Genomic DNA, 3,495 nt, shown 5'->3' with positions numbered 1-3,495 from the left:
CTGCTGTTGCTGCGTTTGTAGGGTTACCATACGTCTGGGTTTTCCTAGACATGTCCTCTTTTTGGGTCCTCCGATTTCCATCTGGACATTTTTTTGAAATCTGAACAATCGTCTGGGATTTTGCTCTGATCTGTTGGTGGGAGCAGGGGGAGGGTGATTGGAGGGAATGGGGCATACATGGCCAGCGTGCAACCAGGCAGGGGGGTGGGACCAGGCTTGGCAGCTGGATGCAGGTAAGTGTATGGGGAGTAGGGTTGGAGGGATGGGGTTTGGGGACAGTCGGGAGTGAGGGGTACCATCAAGGATGGCAGGCTGTGGGTCAGGAGTGAGGGGCAGAAGCATGGCCGCAGGGGTGGGGAACTGTGGGTCAGGAACGAGGGTCACTGACAGGGCCAGGGGATTGCAGGTTGGGACTAAGGGTGACCAGCATAGCCAGGGGGCGAGGGACTGTCTGTTGGGAAAGGGTTACCAGCAGGGGTGGGGGGCTCTGGGTTGGACTGAGGTGTCCCCCTGACAGGTGTCTTTTTTTTTTGGAACTGGAAATATGGTAACCCTATGCACTTGCTAATGAGAGCCAGAATCAGGGGCAGGCTAATAATCCGTGGGAAAGGCACTGGCACACATTTGGGATCACTTGTTCCTGTGGACTCAGTGTTAGGTCAGGTCTGTTCTTAGTCTGAAACTATGGTACCTGCAATGGGAAAAATTCAGAGCACCACAAGGCCCCTCAGTATTACCACCAGCATTGTTTCAATGGGGTGTTGATTTGCCACATCACATGTTATAGATGGCTAAGGAGATTGTTCTGTCTGTTTTCAGGTTGGGCAGGAGTCTGGGCTGGGAACTAGGTCTGAATTGCTTTAGGGTCTGAAATGTGAGCTCATCTCCTAGGGAGGTTTGCCTTTGCAGACTGGTAATGTGCACTTCAACCCTGCCTCACTTGGCTCTTCCTTTGGCTCCTTCTGAGACCAACCAATGCTAAAGGCCTCATGCCCCTATCCCCATTACTTTCTTTCAATAACACACACACCCTGATTGCTTGTTTGACAGGAGTGTTATTTCTCTGTAGGCTGCTGTTAAACATTTGTCTAGACAGGCTAGGGGAGACTAAGGTACAGTGAGGAGGCTTGCAGGGACTGGGTACAGCTGTGGCCAGGACTCGCTTTTTAGCTTGGGTGAGTGAAGCAGGAGTATTAGCAGTGAAGCCTGAATAATTAATTGCTGGAGCCTACGATATCCCTCTGCTTCTGAGCTCCTCTTCTGCTCCCCTGGCTGAATCAGAATGGGGAGGGGAGGTCATCTCCATTCCTTGGGGGCAGCAGCTCAGGAGCGGGACACTACTCAGGGTTTCCAGAGCAAGAATCAAACAGCCAGCAGCCTTCCTCCCTCTCATGCTGGCAGGTCCATGCAGTGGCAGGGCAAAGAGAGAGCAGGGAACTTGCTGGTAGCTTCTGGCCACCTGCTGTTGAGGGCTATCCTCCTGGAGTCAGCTGTACCCAGTCCCTGCAGGTCCTCCTCATCCGATTGCACCACTGGGGTCTCAGCCTCTTCCTCACTGGTGTCCCAGCTGTTCAGGTCTGTGGAGGTAGAGGATGGGGATGAGGTCTGCGACTTGATCTCAGCCATGTCAGGCACTTGCAGGGTGAACTCCTCCCAGCACAGTGTCAGAGAAGACACTGTGGTATGCCTTGTTATCTTGCCTGCTGGAACCAGGAAAGACTTGGGGCATGGGCAGCACCATGACTGAAATGCTGGTTGAAGGAGGGGGAAGAGCCCTGAGGGTGACAAGCTGTCAGGGTTGAAAGCTTAGCTCTATTTCACCAGTAGGAGGTATGGGGAAGAATTCTGCTTCTGTGCCCAAGGTACCTGGGCATTTGACTCTGTGCTGTTCACAACATGTGTGCTGACAATCCTGAACATGGTACTCTGACCCCCTCCTTGTGTGCGACTTGAGCCATCAGCCTCCTTCCCCCCAAGGCTGTTTGGACTGGGAACTCCTCAGCGCCAGAACCACTGTTCTCTCCCTGCAGCACTGAGTATGGTGGCACTCACTGGATTATCTGCACCCCTCCCCCTCATCACTGCTCTAGGCCCAGCACAGATACCTTCCTCCCCAGCACTTACATCTCCTGTGCTCTATTTGCAGGTGGGACCCAGGGAAGAAGAAATCCACCTCCTGCTGGAAAACCTCCTCAAAGAACTGCTGCTGCACCTGGTCTGAGTCCAGTCCCCACTGCCTGTGCTCCATGTTGGCCAGAGAAGAATGAGATGGGAGATCAGGCCCAAGATAGAGGTAAGATGGGATCTGGGGGACCTTTCACAGCCAAAGGGAAACTGCCTCCTTCCTGTTCTTTCAGTGTTCTGCTCCATTTTACCTGTAGGTAGTGTATGCTGATTTGCTAGCTGGTGGGGCAGTGTATGCCAGGAGTCACTGACTGACTGTAACCTGGAGTCAGCAACAACCTCCTAATGTGGACATCTGTGCCACAGTCCTCCTTCTGGTCTCCAGGCACTCTATAGCCTGTAAGGAACTCTTCTCTCCCCTATGGGAGAAGATTAGTATTGTTAGACCCATTCTCCAGAGGGGGAAACTGAGGCAGGGAGTGTGAAAGAGCCTTGCCTAAGATCAGACTGTCAGGAAAGAACTGAGGTCTTGTAACACACAGGCCTCTTCTAGCCAGTAGTAGTAAAAAAAAGGTGACATTCAGTGCTCCGCCCTATGCAGCAGGGAGTCTCCAGGGTGTATGACACAGTGGAGTCACAGCTCTGGCCTTTCTCACTCTGCTGCCTGAGGCAGAGTTACTGGGTGATTTGACTCTGCACATTTACCATGTTGCAAGGGGAACAAGCATTCTAACCTTACTGAACTGAGAAATGTCTCAGGAAATAACATGCCATTAGCTACCACCAGCCCCGCCTGCAGATACCTCCTGGCTTAGTTCATGAACACAGCTCCATCTTCTCACAGGGCCTCCTTTATTTACACACAGCCAGTCTAGATCCTGCCAGTACAAACATGTATATTCCTTTAATTCTTCTCATGGCTCAGCTGCACCACTGGCAGTGACAGGGAGGCCTCATGGCCAGAGGCCGGAGTTCTCTGCTGAGAACCAGAAGGCTGAGGGCCAATTCCTCCTGTGTCTGGTAGGGGCCTGACTTAAGATCCTTCCTCCAGAGCATCAAGGACCAAAACTCCCAGAGAACAAAGAACTTGAAGCTCATCCAGCTTATTCCAGCAGCTGCCTGGATGCTCCCAAGCTGGAGTCTCACCTCCACCAGTCCAGGCTTCCAGGAACTTAAATATTCACTGTATCAGGCCAAATACTCTGTCTGAAGATTTCACATTCCCAAGGTGCCTTTGTCTACACATCTTTGACAAGTCAAGAACCTGTGCATGCCCTTCCACCAGCACAAATTCCACCACTACGGGTCCTCCCCGATGTGACCACAGTTGCCACATCGATCGGTTGGCAGAGAGAAAAAGAGAAGGGGGGG

At 52.4% G+C, this 3,495-nt stretch overlaps 1 long non-coding RNA gene across 3 annotated transcripts in view; it reads left to right on the top strand.

The window, feature by feature from the left end:
* Positions 1 to 3,495, top strand: part of LOC109292634 — a 46,802-nt gene that overhangs the window by 21,303 nt on the left and 22,004 nt on the right. For 2 of the 3 annotated variants that reach the window (XR_002096157.1, XR_002096158.1), the window contains exon 2: positions 2,147 to 2,293. This is a non-coding gene — a long non-coding RNA (uncharacterized LOC109292634). Of the gene's footprint in view, positions 1 to 192; positions 234 to 2,146; positions 2,294 to 3,495 lie in introns of those variants that run through there. The other variant, XR_002096159.1, reaches the window with a different exon arrangement.

Source organism: Gavialis gangeticus, unplaced genomic scaffold (genome assembly GCF_001723915.1).
Source record: "Gavialis gangeticus isolate Ggan-Ray unplaced genomic scaffold, GavGan_comp1, whole genome shotgun sequence".
Classification (NCBI taxonomy): domain Eukaryota; kingdom Metazoa; phylum Chordata; order Crocodylia; family Gavialidae; genus Gavialis; species Gavialis gangeticus.
The sequence above is the reverse complement of the archived record's forward strand: the minus strand, read 5'-3'. Positions and strand labels throughout refer to the sequence as shown.